We start from the raw sequence: 7,073 nt of genomic DNA, 5'->3' as shown, positions 1-7,073 counted from the left end.
CTGCAATAATTTGCGGAAAAACCGTCTCCACTTTTTCTGTGAGTACACAATCCGATGCAGAATTAAATTGTGCTGTTTCATTTTACGTTTCTCAAAAGATAGTAATTTCGAAAAATGTATTATTATTTTCCATTTTTCCGTCGTAACATCGAAAATTCCAAATGTCGGATATTCGTCGTCCAATTCTCAGCTCCCAAATCTCGACATATTTTATGAATTTTCACTGCGAAACTTGAACAACTTTAAGTTTTGACAGCTCATGAACGCATTCTTTACATTGAGGTAAACAATACAAAAGATCGAAGTTGAAATTATTAGATTGATATATTTTTATATGCTGCATATTTAATTTTATTTATTTTTTCATAATAAAATGGCCAAAATATTTAAAAATATTACGTTATTTCACTGATCCATGATATTTTTGGTTTGAATTTCACAATGATCCAAATACTACGACTTTAACTGTCACATCTGTCAAATTCAAAGTACTTCACTTATATCGGTGCTTTATGTGTCGGCAATTGGACGATTTTCTTTATATTTTCAAAATTTCTGTTCAATAATTAAATTAAACTACATATCTACAATTCGCCGACATATTTTTTCTTTCAAATTAGTTATTTTTTCATATAAAAAAATGCATTTTACCGGCTTGTCTCAAAATGACATAGTTTAACTTTTGACGTGAAAAAAATGATAAAAATGCCGAATTTTTTTGAACGTAATTTGTGAAAGCAATAATAGATTTTTGATTAAAAATTGGATTATAATAAAGTGATTTGATATTGATCTTTCATAATTTACTTTTTAAAATGCAATTAAAACGAATTTTCAATTTTTAATTTCAATTCACCTCTCGGTATTCCGACATTTGGTCGTGTGTCGACATTTGGCAATCTACTGTATACCGAAAATATTGCGGATGTTTCGGTCATAAATATTTTAGTTGAGAAGAGAGATAAGACAACACTATTTTGCAATTCTCTTAAATGAACAATGCATGCAAAAAAAAACATAAGGGAGCAAAAAATAAAATTAACAAAAAACCCTGCCATAAAAGCCTAAAATGCTAGGGGCAAACTACTTCACTTTCGTAATTCTCATAATTCAATCTAGTACTCCGATATTTCCAAAAAATTCTATATAATTCCATACAATGCCACATAATTCCAAACAGTTTTTGAACTATTTTAAATAGTTGTTTATTTACACAGAATTTTTAAATGAATATTATTATTTCAACGATAATATTTTTCGGAGCCCGATCATGGTATAGGATTTCCTATATAAAACTTGTAACTAACAACACCTCTAATGCGTATTCCGAGTACTAATTGACGTTTGTGACAATATGGCCGTCATGATTTGGCAAAATCATAATGAATCGATTAAACTGCGTTAAACTGTTAAAATAAAAAGAGATAAATAGATTTTAATTTTTTACATTTTTGAAAATAAAAAATCTTTTGTTTTTTTAATTTTGTGAGATTTTCTGTGCACAATATTCAAAAATATTAAATTAATAAAAATGACATTTTTTGGTTGACATAACCTCACTATTTTTTATTAATTTAATATTTTTGAATATTGTGCAGTAAAACTCACGAAACTACCGGAAACTACAAAACAAAACAAAGTATTTTTATTTTTAAAAATGTAAAAAATTAAAATATTTTTATTTTCACTGTTTTAATAATTATTTAATCAGTTTATCACGATTGTGACACAAAAGTGAGGTTATGTCAACCAATTCATTTTTATTAATTTAATATTTTTGAATATTGTGGACAGAAAATCTCACAAAATTAAAAAACAAAAGATTTTTTATTTTAAAAAATGTAAAAAATTAAAATCTATTTATTTCTACTGTTTTATTTTAACAGTTTAACGCAGTTTAATCGATTCATTATGATTTTGCCAAACCGTGACGGCCATATTGTCACAAACGTCAATTAGTACTCGGAATACGCATTAGAGGTGTTGTTAGCTACGGGCATGATCAGGCTTCGATATTTTTCGATATTTTTTATATTTTCATAAATATATTTTTATGCAAAATTCAAATTCAACATTTTTTTTTTACTTACATCAATGTCTTTTTTGGTACACATATGAGTGATACCAATGTATGGTACCCGGCTGACTTCAGTCTTTCGATATCGCCATTTGTGATGCCTTCAACTCGAAATTCTTCGAAGGTGTAAGATATTTATTTCAAAACGAGCCTGCATATGTACATTTTTATGTGAAAAGAAGTTCGTATTAAATGGGTAAGTATCTAATCCGTAATCTTTTTAGCTTACTACTACTATGTGAGTCATTATTTTGATATTCATTTTATTTTATTTTGGTTTTCGTATAAAATTTTTCAAGTATTCTTCCACATTCATGCGCTTGCGCGCTTCTTTCTTTTTTTCCATTATGCGGGCTTCTTCTTCCATCTGAATCTGGAGTAGGTCGGCTCGAATTTTTTCGGGATTTTCTTTACCAAACTGAAAATATTCTGCAGCTTTATGTTCAAGACCAAAACCTTCTTTTTTGGCTTTAAGTCGCAGCAATTTCCAGCATTCTGTTGCCTGAAAGCAGAACAAGATAAGGTTTTCGTGTGCTTCCAATAGTGTTGACCTTCTTTTTAATGGCATTCTTTTTTCGACTGGTATTTCAATCATTTGAATCTTTCGTTGTTGATGACCAAATCGATGTACAGGTTCAATACCACTAGGTTCAACCATCGCCTAAAAGTAAATATACTGTCAGTAATGCTTGTAATTCAGCATGTGAACAAAACATTTTATTTTCACAAAATTCACATTTAAAAAAAAAATGATTTATTCCAAATATTGGAACTTTTTGTATGGAAGTTATACTTATTTTTTATCCATTTCAATTGAAAACTGTTTGGCTCCGGGATATCGTTGCAGCCAAGAACATCATGTACCAACCGGCTAAGCCTATGAAGAGACAAAATGCGAATTCCCCTCATCTGTGCCATCTTGTATTCCATAGTTGAACTCAATTTAGTTACAATGAATTGAATCGAAAAAGAGAAAAAAAAACAACAACAGTAACATGGCTACATAGATCTGTTGACCAGTGAGATACGTATAACAATGGAATGAAAGAATGAAGAAAGCGTATATGTGTATGTATGCATCAGCACGCATAGATGTACAGCTCTGTGTGGCCGTGCTATTGTTGTTGTTTTTTCTCTTTTTCATTTCAATGCTACAGAATTAAATTGAGTTTTTCGATCTTATTCGAACTAATGTGAGGTGGCGCTGATCAGCTGCGTTCGCATAAAAACGTTCCCAATCTCATATACGCCAACCCCGCTTGTCATGTACAGAAGTGAAAAATGATCATTGAAATTAAAAATGTTTAAAAATGTTTTGGCTAAAAATTTGTTGTTTACGATTTTGGTTTCAGGTCTTTGTACGGTGTTGGGATTAGACATTCATCCGCAACTATTGAGACCACAGAATCAAAATGCTGCCGTACAAAATCAAGCAGCTGACGATTAGGATTCCAGAAACATAACATACTGTGATTTTTATCACGGAACACCCTAATGAAACCTCCTTAAATTTTAACTGTGGCCATATATGCAAGGAACAGGGACCGGTTCGCATATAGAATAGTTATACTTTGTATAAACGCAGACGCAACCGGAGCTGGAAGCAAGTAAGTTAGGAGCAGGCTACTAGCAAGTAGTAGGTGGCATTTTCGAGTAGCAAGTAGCAGGCATTTTTAAAAAAGTAGAAATACTTCGAGTAAGTAAGCAGGAGTAAGTAGCTCCAACCATCATGACTGAAAGATGTCAAATTGTAAAAACGCCATTTGGTGACGTGTCCAAATGGTGGTTGAAAATAAACGATATGAGAATTGAATTAAGCACCATTCAACAATGTGACGTAAATACAAGCTTGTAACCACATACATTGATAACCACGTCAACAGATGGCGTTTTATTGTGCGACTTTTTTCTCGCCTATATCGCCCAGGCACTCATAGAGGTTGAACCAACATGACTGAAAGATGTCAAATTGTAAAAACGCCGTCTGGTGACGTGTTCGAATTCAAAAAATCAAATTTGCAATGCATACATTTCAAACGTACTTAAACGCAATCAATTATACGAAAAAAATATGTTAAAAACTGAAGAAAAGAAGATATGGCATGAAATTTTAATGAAAATTTTATTTAATTAACGCTTGTTCCAATTTTGCTCTTTTGGATCACAGTCAATATTTCATATTTTTAACTGAAATTAAGCAACCCTGCGTCAAACGAAAATGCATGACATCGCATTCAATCGCTTTGACATTGAACTTCAGCATTTCATTTCATTTACGACACAAGCAACATAAGTCATCGTTAGTTTTCAACGCGCAAGCGTTTTTTATTTTGTTTTTAATCAGTTTTGCGTGATTCGATTAATTGATATTTCTATTCAATATAAATCAAAAATTATTTCGGTGAGTTACCATTTGTTTCTTATTTTTCACTTGAATATGAATTGCCGACAAGTGAACCATTTTCTGATTCGGGGTCTGAATATTTACAAAGTACCAGTGGATCCAGCGGATCATCGTTATCATCAAGATCACCTGTACAACCTCCACGTGAAATTCCTGAATTCGAAGAGGAATTTACAATCACAAATGGCTATGTACTCAAAAACATAGCAAAAAAGTCGAGCCATAAAATTTGGGAACATTTCGGTATTTTGCATAAATGTCGCTGTTTGCTTTGTGCTGCGCTCAATAAATACAGTGTATGTGCGTGCGTCTTTCAATGGTCACATGCACCCACGAACATACATAGCGAACAGCGATGGATATGTTGCGTCTGCGTTTATACTTTGTATAATTATACTGCCTGCGTTTTTTATGCTAGTATAAAATTATACGCGACCCGGTCCCTGGCAAGGAACTGTAAAAGTGTTACTAGAGTTTACTAGAAAAATATTAGCATCCCAATATAAATTGCTAGAACTTATTAAGCTTAAGTAAAAACGGTGTCTTCCCCGTTGGATACCAATCCAAATAAATTGTGAATTATTTATTATCAAAAAAATTAATATTGGCTTTATATTTTATTGAATGAAATATTTGAAAAAAAAGGAGACATCATGTTATTTGAACTATCTGCAAGAAGTCTCCGAATTTGTGCTATTTAAAAATTAAAAAAAAAAAAGATATAATTTATTACAGACAAGTACAATAGAGATTCATTGATGTTGTGTATAAAAGTGCATTGACGCTCAGTCAGTTTGATTACATCAAAAGTGAAGTCAAAACAATGAAGTGCTCTTTAATTATTACTATAGTTATAGTTAGCTGTGTGGTGCCAAAAAACACTTTGGCAAGAGGGTCTCAAAGTAGTAATAAATTAACTATTACTAATAGAGCACCTAGTCCGGCAATGGTAACTGCAGCTAGCTGTGTACTAGGAAAAAATTACGGAATCGTCGGAACAATGGTTTTTGTTGAAGCTATAAGAGCGTAATGATACTTTTTAAAAATGAAATTCGAATAAAATTAAGTAATAAATGAATTCATCATTTTCCGTTAGTGCAAACTTTGGCGTGAAAAAGTTTGAAGAAACCAAGGATATAATACTTGCAGCCAAAGTGGCCGGCGAATACGGTATAGCTAGGTTTGTAATCTAACTAAAATTTATTTTTGGGTCCATTCTAATCAGTCAGCAGTGTTTCTACATTTCTAAAATGTGCGGCTGGCGTGGCAGCAAATGGAGGAAATTTAATCCGAAAAGTTGTAATGGATATAAATGATGGTAAGGATGCAAGAGACGCACTTCATCAAAGAACAAAAGAAGTTGTTTCATACTTGAAGGAAGAAGTTGTAAAGAATCCAAATGGGGAGGTGCGAAACAATTGCCGAAAATTGATTATTTACTTACTTGGTCACTATATTTCGCAAATTTCGTTCGTTTTTTTTTTTTGCAGGTGGCGAATGCATTGATTACTAATGGAAACATTGTAGCAACTTGTAGCATGGGACCTTTAGTGGGTTGGTCATCCGCAACACTGGCACTTGCGTAAGTATTTCAATGTCGTTGTTTTAATAAACGTTCCATTCAAGAATTCTTTTTATATATTTGTACTTTCACTAGTGCCTCCGAAGCAGCGGCTAAGTTTAAAGAGACAAATAATCCATTTCAAGCCTCTTTGGTTGCAGCAGAGTCTGGACATAGAAGGTACGTAAATACTTTGTTTTTGTTATCCAATAGATTGAAACCAAGAGAAAAACATGCCAAAAACACTTTCATTGGACTTATATTCTAAGTGAAATTTTTTAATTTTTTCAGTGCCTCCGAACTCATGGATATTATCTGTAGTCTGAATGGTTTGGTAACAAGTGGTGTCGGCTTCGCAATAGACATTTCTTGGGGCAAAGATCCACACAGTTTATTCATGAAACGGTAAAACAATTTTATTATATCAAGTATGATCAATTGTTCAACTCATAGTGAATGTAATATTTTCTTCTTTTTTAAGGGGCAACCAAGCTCTAGAAAGTTTGAAAATTGTGAAAAAACAAGATAAAAAGTAATATTTATCATCTATGATTTTAAAAAACCCTGAAACATTTTCCAAAAATTATGAATTAATTGTTAATTTCATTGTTCAATCAAAATCAAATAAATATCAATCATCAAAAGATTTCTATTCTTTTATTTTCTGATCAAAAAATAGTTTCTTCCGAATAAAATGTCGTGAATTGAAGGACTTTTTCTCTGTACGCGAGTAGAGAAATTGGCGTGATAAGTATTCTTTCGTAGAATGGAATACTTTTTTACATTCACTCTTGTGAATTGTCTTTTGTTTAACTACATTTCATAGATGATCTATTTAACGGTCTGCCTAATTTACGGCTGATTAAAGTTCAAAATAATGATTTGAATAAAGAAACGTTTTCGAGAATTTATTTATTATTATGTCACAATTTAAATTAACAGATCAACGGCATAATATTCGTGGAACATTGCGAATATGATAATTCAATTGCAATATTTGTTACATCGTATGAGTTTTTGCACATACCATA

This window comes from Contarinia nasturtii, unplaced genomic scaffold, assembly GCF_009176525.2.
Source record: "Contarinia nasturtii isolate CC-2019 unplaced genomic scaffold, AAFC_CNas_1.1 Cnas_scaffold_533, whole genome shotgun sequence".
Taxonomy (NCBI): Eukaryota; Metazoa; Arthropoda; class Insecta; order Diptera; family Cecidomyiidae; genus Contarinia; species Contarinia nasturtii.
Note: the sequence above shows the minus strand (reverse complement) of the source record.